Raw genomic sequence first — 10077 nt, forward strand, 5'->3', positions numbered from 1 at the left:
CTGTGAAACCAAAGGCATAATCAAGAATTACATGAATCAGAGCTTCCTCGTTCTCTGCTAACTTACACTGCTGTTACACACGCCTATGGCTAAAGATAGAGGGATTCAAATTTGGAAACACAAACTTTATCAGAAGAGGTGAATCACCACTTTTAATTTCTCCTACTTTGTGCTTTGGGTTTGCACATTTTTTTTTTAGTCAAAAATAAATAATTCACGGCTTTGTCTGGCCAATCAGTACAGTTTCTTAAAATTCAATTATATTAAAAAAAAAACCTATAGGACAACTGGAGGGTTGTGAAATATCTTCTGTTTACATTTAGATTTAATATATGGATATTTTATAGAATTTTTAACTTTTAGCACTCCTTTGTAACTATTATTACATTTGGTAATAAATATGTACTAAATGAATTAAACAGTCGAAATTTAAGTTAAAACTCAGGTTTTATCCCAAAATCGTTGCAAACACAATGTAGAAAATGTTCAGATTGTTGTTTCCTTAAGAAAATAACAAACATATCTTAAACTAATAGCTGATTTCGGCTTAAAATTCAATATAAAATGAACCTTAGTCTTTTAATGCTTTATTAAAGTTTTATGTACATAAGCTGTTTGTTCATGAATTTCACATCTGGCTGTCCTGGATACTCTTGTAATTCTATGGCACAGAAATAATCTTTATTCCCAGTTGGTAAGTGTGTTTCTTTACTACTAATAAAGAAACTATCAATTAAATTTGAGAAATTAATTCAATTAAAGAAATTTTTAATAATGAAGAAATGCACATACACGTTAATGCACATTAATAATAATAAAGATTATTAATAAAGAATTGTATTCCCAATTGTTATGTGCATTTCTATTTTGAGATATGTTGTGATCTTTTTCCAGTTTATACATGTTCTTGACAAGATCATATGATTTCTGACACAAGTTGGTTAAGAAGGCTGAAGCTTAGGAATGATTGAACATATTCATTGTATCTCAGAAAACAGAAATGCATAAATTACTTTCTTGTCTCTTTAAATTAAATTATATGCAGCAAAGAATTCTCTGTTGAGATTCAGGCAGTCCACAGGATCTCATTTCTCTAATTAGTTACCTTGGTCCTGCTACTGCAGCCATGGCATCCATCCATAAGCAATCATTGCAATCCAAAAATGAGTTTCTTTTTGAATGGCAGGCATATTAGCCAAGACGTTTCACTAACAGAATAGAAGAAATATTGGAAAAATAGAGGAAATGTAAAATTTATATAAGCAAAAGTATCTGATATAGATTTATTTTAGGCAATTTACTCTTCTTAAATATCTTCTAAAGCATTTTAAGGTGACCTCAGGAATTGATATTAAATTAAGAACGTGTCTACATATGAAAAACAGAGAGAGAGAAAATATTTGCCTTTATTTAAATTTTGGTATCATTGCCAAATTCAATTTGTTCCCCTTACTGCTCATGTCTAGCTACATTTACATATCCATTTCTATATATCTTTATCATACCTACAAAATTATCTATTTACCTCTGTATTTACATATAGTTTTGTAGGGGTAAGCATTTACAAACTGTTACAAGTTTTAATTAAGATTTTAATTTGCATGTTGCATTCAGCTAAAAATCTTCTCTGTTGCAAGAGTCACTGTACGATTTCCCTCAATATTTATATTCTTAATAATATAATCACTGGTGTTTAGCTAAATACTTTACTTGCAGAAAATAATAATAAGTTTTTTAGCCCTGGTGGTCCAGGTTTGTCAAGAGCTATAAAGTTTGAGAAGTAGGAGCAGACTTCTTGCCAATTATATTAAAAGAGAAATGGTAGAAAAACTGTTTTAAAAAATCTACGTGTGCTGGTTTCTTCTTATGACCTTTAGCTGAGTTCTACAGTAAGATATTCTTGGTCTTGGACCAGCCTATATTTAAGCAAATATGGAAAAGTATGGATTTTGGCTAAGTTAGAAGCTGTCTGCCCATGACCCGTAATCAGAGTTGACAGTGCATCACCATATGAAGCACTTTAATATACCCACTAATTTTGTACCCCAAATTGAAGCAATTAAAAGTATTGTTGTGACGCTGCAGATTTAGCAGGATGTTACTGGTGTTCCACTTAATAAAGGCTGTGAGCTTCCTATTCAAAATAGGATTAAGGAACTTGCTATCTTAGCTAAACTCTTTAAGATGGCCCAAAGGTAGCTGCTATTAAATTGGGATGCAGTGTTCAACGCTAAGAGTGAAGCAGGGGCCAATAACTTAAAATAAGTAAATAAATAAATAGAAATACAAACAAAAATCTATAGGATTAAAGAGAGTATCTAGGTAAGTTTACCTGTGATAACACACATGTGAGATACTGTGTCTTTGTTGTCTAAAGTGTTGGGAGTTTAGAGTCATTTGTTATCCTTCCATAGATAACTAATGTACCATGTGAATTTAATAAGATACCCAATTGGTGCCCTGATTTGTTTAATTCCAGCACAAAAGTATAGTCCATTATTCTCTATATTCACATTTGCAAAGAAAGACCAGAAAATCTTTTTGTCTCGTAATATGGGCAGTTTAAATTACAGGCTATATAATGAGAAAGAGCAAAGTTCTGCTACTCATGAACTAGTTCATTTCTGCAAGGCTGTTTACAAATCTTTTTTTAAATCCAAAGATACTATTGAGCAATATTTTTGCAATCTGTTTTCCATTGGTTTAGGTTTGATTTTTTACTTGAAGGGTTTTGCACACTAAGAGCTTACCATTAAAGGAATTTATCTATCAATTTTCTAGTGTACTGCTGATAAACTGGATTTCTATGATTCTAAATCTCCTTCAAATTTTAAAAATCCTAATGAATCATACAGTTTATGTGGATGTCAGATGTAACTTAATATTTTCGAAATGCTAGTATTGAGGAAAAGTAGTAAGTGATTTACTTCAGTCTAGAAATCAGATTATTTAGTTACTTTTTCCTATTACTCTACCCTAAGTAAAAAATCAGGCATAAAGAAAGGAAAAATTGATTGTGAGACTAAAATTGCAAAAGGATTAGAAGCATACTTAACAAGTATAAGTAAAATAAACCACAAAGCAAAAGTGTGCTTTGCATGTGGAAGAAAAAACTACATTTATTATTAATTTTAACAATGATGGTAACTGATAACGACCAACTAAGTTAGAATATCAGGTTGAAAATGTAGCAGATATAAAATTAACAGTAAAATAATATTTAAAAGTAATTAAGAATTATAGAAGTACTTTAATGTGAAAACATTTAATTAAGCAGTTTAAAATAACATTGGGGCAAATGTTTGTTAATAGGTTGGTTAAGAAAGACCACAAAACTGCAAGATGAGGCATGAAAGTTGGGTAATTAATCACTTGTGTCCAAAGACATGTTACTTAATGTGTTTGAATCTCTGATTTTCTTGTAGTCATAGTATTGGTCTCTTGAATTTAAATGTGAAAGAAGGATGGAAGACTATTTTTCTCTACAACTGTTTGCAAATAAAATATCAGTATCAGTGAGACTGAAAGCAAAACAAATATATTGTTAACAGATCATGGATGAATCTTAAACTAACTTGTAAATCAAAATAACATTATAAAATAAAAGAAGACAAGTAAGATATATATCAGCTAATTCCATTAAATTTTATTGTTAGGTGCATTGTGTAAGATACCTAGAATAAAAACTTCATTTTGTTCTTAAGTTTATAGTCCAGTCAGAAATACAGACAGTAAACAAGCATTTACAAAAGTGTGATGACAAATACTAGCCATCTCCTAAGTTCTCTTAGGAGAAGAGTTTTGGCTTGAAAATTGAATAGGAACTATATTTGGAAAGGGTGGAAGATGAGATTGGTCATGGGAAAGAAGAGGTGGAGAAAGGTATTCTTGGTATAGTTAAGAATGGAAACCAACATTGGAAGATAATGGAGAAATACTACTTTGCAAGAAAATTCAGTGATGCTGCAGGGCAGAAACATGTAGTCCTTGGTGGGAATTGGTGAGACATGAGGCAAGAGAGAAAAGCAGTGGCAGATTATAAACAATCAATGTAATATTTAGAGGAAATTTAAAACAAGTAAGTGAATAACAAAACTTAAGTTCACACAGGAAGCATTTTAGAGTAGAATGTACAGGCATGGAATTGAATTATTATTGATAATAATTATCAAGATAATGGATTTGTGTTAAATTTTGTAGATTTCATCTTAACTAAACCCTATTATTAATTCAAATATCTTACTTATACAGTGTTTACTTCCAGAGACAAAAATTTATTCCAGATATTTAGGCTTATAGCATCTATTATTGTCTTAGGTTCAGTACAGGAAAACCAAGTGAGCAAGTATTGTTGGAGCTCACAAAAGACCAGAGACTAGAAAGCCATTTGAAACCTAGGCAGATTCTCTTTCTCTGTTTCTGTCTGTCTCTCTCTGTCTCACCAGCAAACCATTCTTGACCCCAGCACACACACAGATACATAGACACACACACACATGGTTTCTATTCAGCTTTGTTCTGGATATCTTCTCCCTTCTACTACCAGTCTCTAGCAATATACTTCTACAATACATAGACCAAGATAGCAGATTTAGCCCCCGAGTCAGAATTTCAATATTAGAAAGGCAGTGTTACAATCAGAATGGGAAATCTCCTATTGCGTCTGCATAACATTTTATGTAAGTTTGAGAGAATGTGCATGGGAAGATCTGCTGACTAGAACTCAGGGTAAATTGCTAATCACCACCACCAATTACTCCCAAACAGTTAATCACTCCCTACCAATTAATCACATCACGATGAATCCATATATGTGTGCAGTGTTCTCCTTCACTGAATCAGGCAGGGCTTATGGCTTATTCAAATGGATAAAATGTAGTGGAACTGATATTTTGCACATTCCATGCTTGGACCTTAAGGGGTTTTGCATTTTCTGTGTTTACTCTTTGAACCCTGAGTCACCAAGTAAAGATGTCCTAACTATCCTGTTACTGTAGATAGATGGAGAGAAAGAGTCTGGAAGTATAAACATTACAAGCCTGGAGAATGAAAGACCATGAAAAGAAAGGTCCTAATTTTCCAGCCATTGCAACTAGGGAGAGGGGGCTAATTGCATATGGGTGAGGCCATCCTGGATTTTCAAATTAAATCTTAGCCCAATGAGCAAATTCAGTCTATACCAAATACATTAGAAATCAGCTCAATCCAGCTGAGCTCTGCTCAGCCGAACTACAAAGTTTTGAGCAAATATAATGATTGTTTTTGTAAGCTAATATGTTTCAGAGTTTTTTTTTACATGGCACTATAATTTATACAGCATTCTATGGCTAACCTCAAAGAGTTACCTAATTCTCTCTGCAAGCCAATCTCACATTTCCAGTGGAGACTTTAGGCGGGTCAGCCTACACTGGACCCTTAGTCTAAAGATCTGTGATCACAGAGTTGGCTAGACACCCAATGGATACAGATAAAAGCACCAGTATTGGGCTAATATATTTTAAATATGCTAGATAAATAAAGTTTATTTGTGGAATCTAGGAGTACAGTCTCCGGAGGTAGGACTACAAAAATAAATGCAGCTTGATCCTTGCTCCTCAAGAGCTCAGTCTTTCAGCAGAGGTGAAGAAATAAATGCAGGGAACCAAAAAACGAGTACTATCATGAACATTCAGTTTGCGAATATTGGCAATGTGACCTGAGTGTATTAAACTACTGTGTACATTATTAATACATGTGTAAATACTGGAGCTGACTATGATGAAAAAAAGATAAAAATAATGGAGAAGGTGATGTGAATGTATGTTGAGAAAATAAAATACAATAAATGTGAGATATGTTTCTACCTCTTGTTTATGAAACTGGCTTATCGTTTACATAAGGTGAAAGACTTAGAATGAAAATTCCAGGAAAAATCAGGTGACTGTCAGTAACTATTTCATTATTCCAAGAAACACAAATGAAAAAATGCAATTAGAGCACCCAACCAATCTTCACAAAATTGGAAGGAGATCTTCTGCACCACTGAGAAAATCTCTAGGTGAGGTCTCCTCATTCTCTCCCCATACTTTCTGGCATTACAAATCAATAAATGACAACCAGTGGATTAGGAATTTGTTTCAGAGGATATCATTTTCAGGTTCATATGTTAACCAGCTAAATAAATTGGTAATATATGACCACATTGGTAATTTTTGTTGTTTTTAGACAGGGTCTGGCTTCATTTCCCAGGCTGGAGTGCAGTGATGTGATCTTGGATCACCAAAACCTCTACCTCCTGGGCTCAAATGATCCCCCCACCTCATCCTCCTGAGTAGATGGGACTACAGGTGAATGCCACCATGCCTGGATAACTTGTATTTTTGTTAGAGATGGAGTTTCACCCTGATGCCCAGGCTGGTCTCGAACTCCTAAGCTCAAGTGATCCTCCCACCTCGTCCTCCCAAAGTGGCAGGATTATAGGCATGTGCCACCACACCTGGTCTGCATGGTAATAATTCAATGATAATATAAATCTATCACCCTAATACTAGCATAATGTCATATTTTTATATTAATAAGAAAATTTGGTGTGTGACATGAAAACATTTTGCAAAAAATTATACATATAAATTAATAATAGTATTAATAACTGATGTTGACTGAAGAAGCATTATGCTAGGCAATGTGAAAAGCATATTATTATTATATTCTTACAACAATATTCTGTAGATGAGAAAATTAAGAGAGATTTGTTAAAATGTCCAAGTAACTCAGCTGCTAGATAACAAAGCTAGGATTGTATCCTTGGTCAGTTTGGTTCCAGAGCCCATATTCTTAAACATTATGAAATATTATATCATTATTTAAGTGTGCATTGACATGGATATTGTAATGTTATTTCAATATGGCATAAAATCATTATATTTTTATGGATAAAGTCCTAGGAAAAAATATGGAACAATGAAATCGTTGGGAATGCGGCTTAAGAAAGGTTTCAAAAAGGCATTTTTTAAAGTTGCAACTGATGAAAGTTCCAACTTTATTTGATAACAAAGGAGGGGAAGTTAGTTGAGAACTATAATTCAGTCATGAATTCATTTTGGCTCGGGCATTATAATTGTGGGTGTAATGGGAGAAGTCAAGCTATATCTAGGTTGAAAAAAGTCACCTGAGGCTAATTGTTTACTACCAGTGTTTATTTCTAACCTCTCAGCTTTTCTCACTCAAATATCCTTCCCACTCAACAAGATAAAAGGGTTTATCTGATTATCGATACTGCCTTCAGCAGTCCCAGAGCTGAACACACTTTCTCTTCTGGCCTAAAGCATCTATCTGAACATATCAAAGCCTTAGAATGAATACTATGTCAGGTTCTTTCAGAGAACTATCCATATAAAATAATCCACATTCTTGAACCTATATAACAAGGCAGTTGATTATTTCTAATGTAATCATATGAAACAAGATTAGTTGAATAATAAATTTTATTTTGAGATAGTGGAATATTGTTTAATAACTTGAGTATGTTTAAAAATATATGACAGTTTGCCTACTCATAGCAATTAGCAAGTATCTTGATCACAATTATTCATTTCGGCAGTGTAAGCCACATTTTTCAAGGAACTTGAATTTCTACTGCTACATGACCAAAGAAACTCAACTGTTAGTAAGATGTTATGAATTTACTATTGGAATATAAGGAGGACTTAGATATGATAACTGAATACTTGAAACAAGTAACAGTTTGTTCAGCTATAGTAAATGAAAAAGTCTTGCTAACTAAGCTGACTAGAGACTAGGATTGATATTATGTTATAAAGGTAGGCAGTCCCCCAAGGAGCAAAACTTGGACTACTTCAATAATCATCAACTTAGTGTAACACAGCACACTCATTAGAAACTATGACTTTCTAATGTGTCAACTTCACTAGGATAAATTACCTTTCCAGAATTCCCTTGTTAGGGTGGGCTACAAGAGACATTTTTGCATGTGATTTGTGAAGCAATGGCATAATTGTTTTTTTGTGCTCTAAAGGTTGGGGCAAGGTCCACAGAAGATTTGGCGTTCACATACGTTATTTGTGTGCTGAATCACCTTGTTTATATGGGCAGAAGCTGGGTCCACAACTTTGCCACCTTCCCTTCCTTTAGCTTTTTCAACTTCCAGGCCGAATGTGGAATTAGCTCCCTAAAATGGGCAACTGCTTTTCACGAAAGGCACTACATCAGCAAGGTTGGAGGTAGTAAGAACTGGCACGTTGTGGGTGGGTAGAATATTGCCCCCCACTAAGGTATCCACGTCCTAATCCCCAAACCTGTGCAAATATTATCTTAAATATTAAAGAAACTTTGCAGATATGATTAAAGATCTTAAAATGGAAAATTCATCTTGGGTTATCAGGATGGGCTCAATGTAATCACTTGAGAACTTAGAAGAGAGAGAGACAGGAAGGTCAGAATCCAACAAAGTAATGTGATAATAAAAGCAGTAAAAGCAAATATCATGATGAAGATACTATGCTGCCGGCTTTTAAAGTGGTGGAAGGAACCATAAGCCCAAGAATGTAGGCAGCCTCTAGATGCTGGGAAAAGCAAGGAAACAGATTCTCCTCCAGAGCCTCCAAAAGGAACAAATCCCTGTAAACAACTCAATATTGTTTCATCAAGCCCTATTTCAGATTACTGACTCCAGAACTGTATGATAATACATTTGGGTTTTTTAAGCCAATGCATTTGTGGTAGTGTCTTAGAGCAGCAATAGAAGATTAATATTCACAGGTTCCAGTTCATTTTTGTGTGTATGAGCCCACGATTATGGACTCCACTTTGCTTTTGATCTTTCTCACTTTACATATATCTTCCTTTCCCAACTGTCTACCTTGAGGACTTAAATCTACAGTAATAGGCATGAAGAAATTTGCCTTACAGAGAGTTTTCAGCCAGCTCTCACAATTACATAAGCTAGCATCTCTATAACAAATTGTATATAACATTTATAGTGCTTTTGCATCTCTGCACCCTGATTACACCAAAGGTTCTGTCCTTATCTGGACATTGTTCTTCAAAGTGCTTAGAACTTTGTGGTTGAAGCATAGCATCTTAAAAGATGTTTCCCCACTTTTGTCATGATAATTTCTTGTTCAGAAATGTCTGAGCCACTGTTAGGAATAGTTTGGGGTCACTAAAATACTCTTCTACCAACTTTTTCTTCTTAATTGACCATGGGAAACATCACCCCAGAGTTAGCTTGACACAGAGAATCTCAACTAAACAATGATAAAATTATTTAGGGATGAAACAAAAATATTAGCTGCATATGAACAAAATGAATTTTGATCATTCAAGAGATGGTACTTTTGTACAATTTTTGCATTCAAATTATGTCTAGTATACGACATTTTAAGTATATATTGTTTAGGGGATGATGGACTTTTTGATATTCCAGGTAAACATGACGTTTGAAATGCTGTTTTAAAAATTTGGAATCCTTAGGGAAATCTCTATATGGAACTTCATAAAGTTCCATTTAATGTCTTTTTCTTTTCATGGGGTTTGCAAAGTATACTATTTTCTATTTATTTTAATTTAGTTCATCCAAGGTGTATGGCTTTCTTATAAGAAAGTAAGTTGTCTATTTATAATGAAAAAGGAGACATGTAACACTTTCAAAATACCTGCAAGGAATCTGTCTTTGTATAGAAGTAGTATTTCTTTGCTTCCTAGTTTATAAAGAGAAATTTGTCTATTAGATTCTGAAGTAAGGTAAAGTGGAATTGTGCTTATATATGTCTCTTCCTGTAATTTCCTCCTACATAAATGATACAGCTTCATTTTATCTCCTGGAGGCAGTGAGCCTTTTTTCTTGAAACAGTTTTGCAATAAACTCTGAAAAATTCTTTCAGCTGCCTCAACCCAAGACAAAGAAAGTTCATACTACACAATTTCTGGGGCATTGAAAATGTTCAGGCTGTTGGTAAATATCATCTCATCCATGTATTTCTCTCACATATATTCCTATATATATTTAGACACAAAATTTTATATATATAATTATCTATCTATCTATCTATCTATCTATCTATCTATCTATCTATCTAT

The sequence above is a fragment of the Piliocolobus tephrosceles genome, chromosome 3, assembly GCF_002776525.5.
Source record: "Piliocolobus tephrosceles isolate RC106 chromosome 3, ASM277652v3, whole genome shotgun sequence".
Taxonomy (NCBI): Eukaryota; Metazoa; Chordata; class Mammalia; order Primates; family Cercopithecidae; genus Piliocolobus; species Piliocolobus tephrosceles.